Here is a 10106-nt window from a genome sequence, read left to right as displayed (position 1 = left end):
CTCAGAGTTACATTAACATTGATTTCACAATACAAATTGGGGTCCCAGAGATAGAAATGCCATTAAATGGGGGTCCGTAGCCTAATGCATGTCAAACTGGGGGTCCTTAAATTAAAATGGTTGAGAATCACTGCTAGAGCTGTAGAAATCTTCTCTTATGGGGGTCCCTGAGGCATATATTTTGAAATGGGGGTCCACGGGCTAATAAGTGTCAATTTGGGGGTCCTTGAGATGAAAAAGTTTGAGAACCACTGACCAACTGTATAGATTTCTGTGTGTCTCTGTCTAAAGATATATACGATATTTCAATAACCCAATAATGCTGTGTTTATTGGTCTGCTGGGTCATACTGGGATCTTAGCCTAACCAGCTGGGTTGCTACGGCAGGTGGGGGGCAGGGAAAGAGTGACAAAGGCTTCTGGGGGTGGGGGGGAGGTGGGCAGTGTGACCAAAAGGAGGTTATAATGGAGAGAGGAAGAGAGGGAGAGAGAGAGAGGGAGAATAGCTTGAGAGACAGAATATTGACAGAAACCTCCTATCTTCATATTCTCACTTTTTGTGTTTTTTTCATAAATGAATGCCTACTTGATCATACTGCAGCGTCACAAAAAAGTATCAAAAGTAGCAGATCTACAATCTCGAAGCGTGCTGCGTTTTGAGCTTGTAGATCTGCTGCATTTGCTGTTTTTGAATTAGTTTTGGAAGAAATGTTTCTAAAGAGGAGCTGTGTGGGGAGCAAGGGTGTTTGCTGAGACCCTCGTCATTACTAAAACAGAGAAATGTACGTACAGTACACACACACACACACACACACACACACACACACTCTTGCGTGTCTGTGTGTGTAATGTAATTTGAATGCATGCATGGTGGTGTGGGGCATGTCTCCTGTGCCCGGTGTTAGACCTCTGGGCCTGCCATGCTGTGTCAGCAGCAGCTGCACTGTCAGCATCGCACGCTCAATCCTCCTCACCTTGCTTTAAACACATCAGCCCTGGAGAGGAGACACTATATATATACTTCCAAAGTAGCAAAAAATAGCAACGCAACGTGTTGTGAGCTTGTAGCTATTTCGGGTATTTTGTCATATTATGATCAAATATTATCGTCTCTGTCGGGTGGAAACCTCATACGTCCAAAACGGTTACTTTTCAGGATTCAAATTCAAAAAGAGCAAATGTATCAGATCTACAAGCTCAAAACGCGCCGCTTTGTGCCACGTTTCGAGCTTGTGGATCTGATCAATTTGATGCTTTTGTGTGATGCTGCATTATGATCAAGTAGGCATTCATTTATGAAAAAAACCCAAAAGGTTACACACACACACACACACACACACACACACACACACACACACACACACACACACACACACACACACACACACACACACACACCTTGTCATGATGTCATTCGTCCTTTTATCTACATTGTCGAAGCTAAAAATGCCTGCTCAGTGCAACTGTGTACATCCCATGTTAGTCATGTGTACATCATTAGTCATTAGTCATCATTAGTTCACTCTGGGTTTGTGGGCCTCCTGAACTGTGTGACTCAGAGGGCAAACCGTAATACCGTTGGACACCTTTGTTCTACCAGGAAGTGTGCACGCACGCTTGGTGTGTTGGTGAAAGAGGAACTCCTTGTAACACTCAATCTTCAGCCCAACTATCTCTCACGCTTCTTTCCAGTGTTGCCATGTCTGCTCATTTTAATAAGGACCCCCATATTAATATGTATTTGTCCACGGACCCCCCCTCCCCCCATCTAAAAATATGCCAGGGACCCCTGTACCAGATTAGTGTTTTGCGAAGCGAAATGTTTCGCTTTTTTTTTTCAAAATGTGTTTGAAAATAGCAGATGCGACGCATTGTGAGCTTGTAGATCGGCTTTTCAAATAGCCGATGCATAATAGGTTTAAAGTGCTCATGTGGCCTATCATAGTCGCTTCTTTTGGGCTTGTTTCCATAGACCTGGTTGCTTGTTTCTCTCGCAGAGAATCAGGCAACACACTGCTTCTTTTCTCTCATTAGCATCGGAAGCCTTGGCTTCAGGCTAACCTCCCAGGCTTCCTCTTCTTTAGAAGAACTTTGTGTTTGCTCGATACCCTCACAAATTCCAGCTCCACGGCGAAAGGGTTCGACGGGTTCCAGCGGCCTTGAGTCGTCAGAAGGGCTTATTCATGCCGGAGCACAATGAGTCCCTGCCAGCTTTCGTCCGTTTGTTTGATTGGCATCAGCTTGGTTCATCCATAATGCATCACCGGAAGATCTCTCTTCCCCCAGCATTGACAAATATCTGGCCTTATGGCTTCCTGTGTGCCTTGGATCAATAGGAAGGGACAAATGCAGGGGGACACACTGACATATTCAGACACATTTGGGATTCATAAGAGAGAAGGGGATTGAGGGAAACATGCCCTTGGGGCCTGTGATCAGACAGGGTTCAACTCCACTGAGCCGAACAAAAGATGAGAGAGAGAGAGAGAGGGCACAGCTGTTGTGTTTGGAGGGTTTAGCTTTTTATAGATCCGTTTACTAGATTTGGACCAATAAGCAGGGTTTTTATTGTTTTTATTAGTCAGACGGCTGGTAGATTATATTTTGTGCAGCTCTAAAATGTCTTTATTAATTAGCAATTTTCATGCCAAACAAATGTAAAAGATTATGATTCAGCATTTTCTTTTGGAGGGTTGGAAGCATATTAATCAGCATGAGTTTAAATATGGCTAGTTTTCAACTCTCCAGAATAAATATTGATGGAATAACAATAAGGACATACAAAAAAAGGACCTCTTAGCCGGTGGTGTGCACTATTAAAAGGTAGCGGAATCTGTGTATATATCTAATCATTTATCTACAGATCTGTGTGCCTGTCTGCCAATCTCATACTGTGGCTTATAGATTTCAGATCAATATCGGGCCAATAATATCTCACAACAAATACATCAACAAACCAGTATACTGCTTTCATTCCAGTGCCGCCATCTACTTTAACCATTAATGCTGTGACTACTGAATATTGCAACATGCATCATGCTATAGAAAAAGAATGTGCCGTCATCATTATCACATTGTGTTAATGACCTGGGACGCATCTGTGTCATTTTTAGCTTTGAGCTAAAAAGCATTATTTGACACTTTGGCTATTCAAAAATAGCAGATATATAAGCTCATAGCGCGGCACCGAGTGCCGCGCTATGAGCTTATAGATCTGCTATTTTTGAAAAATCAAGAAAATGTGTGCACATCTTTGAATATATATATTTTCAAAGCGAACATTTGTAACTCAAATCTTTGCTTCTGGGGGTCCCTGGAACAAAATATTTTTAGATGGGGGGTCCGCGGCCAAATACATATACATTTTGGGGTCCTTGACATTACAAAGTTTGAAAACCACTGACATAGCAACATACGTTTTTTCAAAAAAACTGTTAGGATTCAGAAGACATTTTGTAGAATCGGAACCTCAGGTCTTACTGTGTTATAATAGCGGTTGGTTTAGTAGTTTATTTATGGATGCTGTAGCAAGGCTGCATGCTGCTGTGTGGGCCGTTGGGATGCAGTGAATGGGCTGGGCGAGCTATCGACTGACCTGTCTGGAAGCTCTGACACAGACTGACACAGCTGCTGTGATCCGCTGTGTGAGCTAGACTAGATGTACAAGCTCGCAGCGTGGCACGAAATGACGCGCTATGAGCTTGTATATCTGCTATTTTTGAATAGCCAACGTACAGTATAAAATATGGCTAAAGGTGTTAAAATGATTGTGATGCTGTATTAACTGTCATTTTAGATTTGAACCACTTTAACCATTATTTTATACTTTGGCTATTCAGAAAGAACAGATATACAAGTTCATAGCGCTTCACTTCGTGCTGTGCTATGAACTTGTAGATCGGCTATTTTTTTTAAATCATGAAAATGTGTGCAAATCTTTTAATATATCTTTTTAAGTGATAATCTTTTTTAGTAAACTCAAATCTTTGCTTCTGGGGGTCCCTGGAACAAAATATTTTGACGGCCAAATACATATACATTTGGGACATTTTTTTAATCGGCCTCAGGTCTTAATGGGTTAACAACACATTTTGCTGGGGAACCTCCTCAAGGACCCCTGTAGGTCCCCGGGACCCCACTTTGAGAACCACTGAGAAAGACGATGACGAAAAATAGCAGACCTACCAGCTCACAGGGCGCCTGAGGATGCGACGCGTTGTGAGCTTGCACAGGTCTGCTATTTTCGACACGTGCGACGGGCCGCAAATTGGGCCTTTTTGGAGGAAGACAAACAGACCTGGGGCAGACAAGGGGTTAAATCCCACCAACAGCCTCTAGGGTGTCCCACCCGGGGATCGGCGCCCCTGGGTGCTGAGGAGGAGTAGGGTGAACCAGGAAGAATGGAGGAGAGATAGAGGATGAGCGAATGAGCGTTGCTGTCGATGTTATCGTGTGTTCTCAGTTCCCCCATCGATCCTCTCACTCCCAGAGTTCAACGTACTGCCTGAATGTTAACCCATTAAGACCGGGAAAGTGTCATTTTTAGATTTCTTGGGCTATTCAAAAATAGCAGATCTACAAGCTCATAGCGCTATGAGCTTGTAGATCTGCTACTTTTGAAAAAACGTGAACATTTGTGCAAATCTTTGAATATGTATATATTTTTAAAGCGACATTTTTTAACTCAAATATTTGCTTCTGGGGATTCTAATATCTTCTAAATCCTAACGTTTTCTGAAAAAACGTATGTCGCTATAATATCAGTGGTTCTCAAACTTTTTCATGTCAAGGACCACCCAAAATGATATGTATTTGGGCCACGGACCCCCATCTCAAAATATGTTGTTCCAGGGACCCAACAGAAGTAAATATTTGAGTTGCAAATGTTCCCTTTAAAACATATATATTCAAATATTTGCACAAATGGTCAAGATTTTTCAAAAATGCCAGATCTACAAGCTTGTATATCTGCTGTTTTTGAATAGTATAAAATATGGATAAAGTAGTTACACAGATGCGTTCCCGGTTTGAATTGGTTAATCACTGTTCTCTGTCTCTGCCCTTTCCCAGCTCCTGATAGTCCTCTCCCTCTCAATTCTGACCTCTATCTCTTGTCTCTCTTAATCAATATTCTTCGTTGACCGGGGTCCCCCAGGGCTCTATACTCGACCTGGTCCTTTTGTCTCTCTTTCTACACCAAATCTCTTTGCCGAAAAATAGCTGATCTAACAACAAGCACTGTGATAACGAGCACTTGTAATGCAGTGGTTCTCAAAGTGGGGGTCCGGGGACCTCCAGGGGTCCTTGAGGGGTGTCCCAGGGGGGGAACACCAGAAAACCCATTAAACCGGGAAAGCAATTTGCAGATATACAAGCTCACAGCGAGCTTGTACATCTGCTATTTTAACACAAATCTTCTCTTCTGGGGTCCCTGGCACAAAGTATTTTCAGACGGGGGGTCTGTGGCCAAATACATATGAATTTGGGGGACCTTGACATTGACACATGTTTGAGAACCACTGCTATAATATTAACGGACAGCCCCACAACTCTAATGAATCTGACAGTGACAGGATGCAAGCCCCTGCATCCTGTCACTGTCAGATTCATTAACGTTGTGGGGGGGTTGGGGTGGGGTGGGGGGGGGGGTCTTCAGGTTTGGGGATCACACAGCACTCAACACTGTGGCTGCGTGCCCTCATTAGTCTGGGGACCAGAGGACATGGTGGCATCACGCTGGGCGCTGATATAAGCATGCTGTGACCTTGTAGGGGGCACGTACGGAACAGGTCAACCATACTGAGGGCGTTGTGTGTGTGTGTGTGTGTGTGTGTGTGTGTGTGTGTGTGTGTATGTACTTGAATTACTGTACTTGTGAGGGCCAAATGTCCCCACACGTATAGAGATATATATAGACATTGTGAGGACCTTTTTCCTGGACCTCACTCCTCACAAGAGAAATGGTTGTTTTTATGATTATGTTTTTTTGGGGGGAGTTAGGAAAAGATTGAGGTTGGGTTTAGTATTAGGATTAGACACTTAGGGGTCAGGTTTAGGGGTTGAGATTGGAGGTATGCCTGATTTATACGTAGTCGCACGCCAGATGCACACAGATTTTAGGGTTGCTGTTAGAAATGTGTTAAAAATGGCAACCAAAAACATTGCACTCGTGAAATAACCGTCCTAAAATGTGGATGTCCTCACGAGTATAGTAATAGAAACGTGTGTGTGTGTTTGAGGGCAAAGAAGCAAGCAGCATTGTATGCAGATGTGTGTTCTGTTCAGGTGGCTGCAGGCGGTTGTTTTATGCTTTCATTACATTCACGCTGTGCCATGAGGAAGAAAAAAAAAGGCAAAGTTTGGATTTATTGGCCCTGTCAGACGACTTGCCATCCAAGTTGAATTAATTCTTCCTGTCTCGCTGTGCGAGGAGGAAGCTACAGTAGGAACTATACGACAGCCAAATGTACTGCATGCCCAGGGAATGTTTTACCTCCAGAAAACGGCAGAACAGGACAGACGACGTGGGTTGTTCATTTGAGAAGTGAGGTGGTTAATGTGCAGCCAATTGTCTGCACATAGACTTGCAGAGGAACGGTTAACCAACCATTCATGGCCCGTGCCTTAATACAGTGGTTCTCAACCAGTGGTCCGGGGACCACCAGTGGTCCCTGAGGGGGTTCCAGGGGGTCCCCAGCAAAAGTAGTTAATACAGCATCACAATCATTTTAACCACTTTATCCATAAAAAATAGCAGATCTACAAGCTCACAGCGCGTCACTTCGTGCCGCGCTGTGAGCTTGTATATCTGTTATTTTGTAATAATTTAGATTGTTGGGGGTCCTTGGCATGAAAAAGGTTGAAAAACACTGCGTTAATACACAGAACCTGGTTAAAGGGAGCAGGGTAATAAACTAACTTTCCTTTTATCTTTAACGTGTGTTATGTAAACCAGGGATTCTCAACCTTTCGTAACTCAAGGCCCACCTGGCTATGTGTCAACATGGTCAGGGCCCACCCACACCCAAATGAAGGAAACACAGAAAACGAGCCAAAACTTCGGGCATTTCAATCTATAAGGTTTGTCCATACAGATTGAATTTTGGCTGTTTTCTGAGTGCATTGGGAAGTGGGCCCATAGTTTGCTGACCAGCACTGTGCAAATGGTATGGCAGGCCTGCAAATAGTTGTGAACTTGTTAATTATTATATATACTGTGTATCGTCTCTGTCGGGGGGGGGGGGGGGGGGGGAACCACATGCTGATAACAAGCTTGTATATCAGCTATTTTTGATACTTTTGTGTGATGCTGTAGTATGATCAAGTAGGACATTGATTCACGGAAAAACACCAAAAGAATATGGAGATAATATTTTAATGAATTCCTATTTGGACAGCAACTCCACAGCCCATCGGGAGGTGTTCTGAGACCCACCAGTTGAGAATGGCTGATAGAAACCATCTCATGTCACAGCATCAGGTCCAACATTTCAGACACTGCCAGAACGCTAGTCGGGAGCCCAACACGTCGCACCTTGTGAGCTTGTAGATCGTCTATTTTCGCAACTGTCTCCAAAAAGACGAGTAGATCTGCTACTTTTGCTATTTTTGAATTTGAATCCTGAAAAGTAACACGTTTTGGACATACGAGGTTTCCACCCGAACATTGACGAAATCCATCAAATAGCGAAAATAGCCAATCTGCAAGCTCACATCGTCACGTTGCAACGTGTTGGGAGCTTATTAGATGTAATAGGGCAATTTCTGCCAAAATGTTCACCTATTATGACACGCCCAGAATAGGGACGCTAGGCTTCATTCATGTGGTTAAAAGGAATAATCACAGGATTTAAATTGGCAGACAATTGAGACAAAGACAAAGGCGCGCAGAGACAGACAGCCAGGGGCTCAGTCTGTTTGTCTTGGTCACATTTAAGGTCTTTACGAGGACTTTGAATGTTCACTCCATTATGTTTGTGTCAGAACATTGTTCATGATGTAAGAACCAGAGAGATGAGGGGAGAGGAGCCTCATCTGGTCTCATTCAACGGCCAAGATCCTTTGTGTTGGACGCTAACACCTCTGTGCACACACACACGCACACACACACACACACACACACACACACACACACACACACACACACACACACACACACACACACACACACACACACACACACACACACACACACACACACAGTCACAGTCACCAGTGTAGACACCCAGCGTGATTAAAGGGGTGTGACTGGGCATAATATTAACATGTTCGCCCTCCATTATTTATGAGCTGTGTTCCGTGGTGGTTCTATATGTAGGCCAGCCATGCAAATGAAGCTTCACACTACTGTAAAGTAAGGTTACGCTACTGTTGTCATTGGATTTAATACGCTCCTCTCTCTGGGTGAGATAACAATATTGATATCGTGATATCGTTGCTGTGGGGCAGAAACCTTGTATCTCCATAATTTCAACGTTTTTTTTTGTTTTGGTAAATGTATGTACTTCGTCCTACAAGGGTGCCATGCAAAAGTACTAAGAATAGCCCATCTACAAGCTCATGTGGGCTTGTAGATCGGCTATTTTCGTTATATATGTTTTTTGTTCTCTAAGAGAAAGTGGTTATGTGTGTCTGGGTTAGGGTTAGGGTTTTATAAATATTACAACCAATGAAAAGTATTAACAAGAGCTTGTGACTAAATAATATCTACATTGGATCCATTGGAGGAACACAGCTTATTTGAACCATTTCCAGAAAAGTAACAGTTTTGGACATGCACGGTTTCTTCCCGGCAGCGATGATGTCAGACTTTGCTGGCGATGCATTCAGGTGTTTTGTTTTGTTGTGTGTTTGTCATGTGATGTAATCAGTTGTACATTGGCAAAAGAACACAGAACATGCACTGCAGATAACAGACTAATTGAGGCAGCAATTCTGCTAGAAAGTGGGTTCCCTCATTCTTATCTGGCTGGACCTAAAGCTGCATAGAGTTAAATATTACCTGCTGGCCCTGCCTTCCCTTTACTTCAACAGTAAACAAGTAATATAGTTAACAGTAACTATATTTCTTTCCATAAAACAGTCCACATGCGTTATTATCAACGTTTAGTTTTCTGTCTTATATCGTGTCTCTGTGGGGTGGAAACCTCATAATGTCCAAAACTATAACTTTTCAGGATTCAAATTCAAAAATAGCAAAAGGGCGTTCATTTAGGAAAAAAACACAACAAGTTAGAGTATGGAGATAAGAGGTTTCTGCCCAAAGATATGCACCACTTCATGGGTCACCGACAAGACACCATTGCAATATGTTAAATATGGATTCAAGGCTCAAAATCAGCGGCCTTTTTATCATTTGGATATATATATATATATTTTTTTTTTTTTCGTGTTTTGTTTTCCTTTGAGGAGGTCGTGGCCCGGGTTGAGATGGTCCAGGGGGCGGGCCTGGCCCTCGGGCCATACGTTGCCCATGGCATTTTGTGATATACAGCAGTGGTTCTCAAAGTGGGGTCCGACTCCGAGGAGGTGTTGGAACACCCCCAAGGGGTCCTTGGGGGTGTTCCAGGGGGTCCCCAGCAAAAGCAGTTAATATAGCATCACAATCATTTTAACCACTTAAACATTTATATGTTGGCTATTCCAAAAAAGCAGATCTACAAGCTCACAGCGTGTCACCTCGTACCACACTGTGGTATACGATGTTGTATAAATATGTGGTCCTTGACATGAAAATGTTTGAGAACCACTGATTTACAGCATCCTCTCCTCTCATCCTCACTCTCCAGTGGTGGCACTGACTGGAGATCAGCTTAATTTAATTTCAATATTTTCCAAAAATGAGTACTTCTACTGTACATTTGTTACTTGTGTTACTTTAAGTTGCTGCCAACATGCACTTTTGTTCTTTTACTCAAGTAAAACTTGGATGTTACGGGATGTTTTACTTGTAACAGAGTATTTCCACACTGTGGTATGGCTACTTTTCAGTAAAACAGAATCAGAGTACTTCTTCTTCTACTGCTCATCAAACCGGTTTGTGCAGCTTATTACATGCAGGTAAGCAGAAGAGATTGATGCATACAGTAAACATATCGCAACACACTT

The 10106-nt window shown here is 43.0% G+C and overlaps 1 protein-coding gene across 3 annotated transcripts in view; it reads left to right on the top strand.

Moving 5' to 3' along the window:
- LOC311048057 (FYVE, RhoGEF and PH domain-containing protein 4-like) overlaps window positions 1–10106 on the top strand; it is a 130457-nt gene that overhangs the window by 44132 nt on the left and 76219 nt on the right. The window lies entirely within an intron of this gene.

The sequence above is a fragment of the Gymnoscopelus microlampas genome (genome assembly GCF_963454915.1).
Source record: "Gymnoscopelus microlampas genome assembly, chromosome: 6".
Taxonomy (NCBI): domain Eukaryota; kingdom Metazoa; phylum Chordata; class Actinopteri; order Myctophiformes; family Myctophidae; genus Gymnoscopelus; species Gymnoscopelus microlampas.
The sequence above is the reverse complement of the archived record's forward strand: the minus strand, read 5'-3'. Positions and strand labels throughout refer to the sequence as shown.